Source organism: Rhinopithecus bieti, unplaced genomic scaffold (assembly GCF_001698545.2).
Source record: "Rhinopithecus bieti isolate Rb0 unplaced genomic scaffold, ASM169854v2 scaffold_80483, whole genome shotgun sequence".
Taxonomy (NCBI): Eukaryota; Metazoa; Chordata; class Mammalia; order Primates; family Cercopithecidae; genus Rhinopithecus; species Rhinopithecus bieti.
This window is the reverse complement of record NW_016829408.1, coordinates 86,294-86,607: the sequence shown is the minus strand read 5'-3', so window position 1 is coordinate 86,607 and position 314 is coordinate 86,294.

Here is a 314-nt window from a genome sequence, read left to right as displayed (position 1 = left end):
ACGTAGACTGTGCACCAATGTCACTTCTTCCAAGATAGCTGTTGAAAATTTTCATTTAAAAATATGCAGTTACTTCCTTGGTGGAACTGAGACCTTGCACATCTTTAAACAACTTAGAAGAAATGAGTCCATGATTTATAGAACAAGCAAACAAAGCATGACCTTTCCTGAACTGATTAACAGTGCAATTCTTCAGAATGGCAATTTACTATAGATTCACTCACATTGAACAATTTTATAAATGTGTGTAAGTATAGGGTATGCTACAAATGCAAAACATGAAAATATAGTTGGATTAAAATAAAATTTGAATC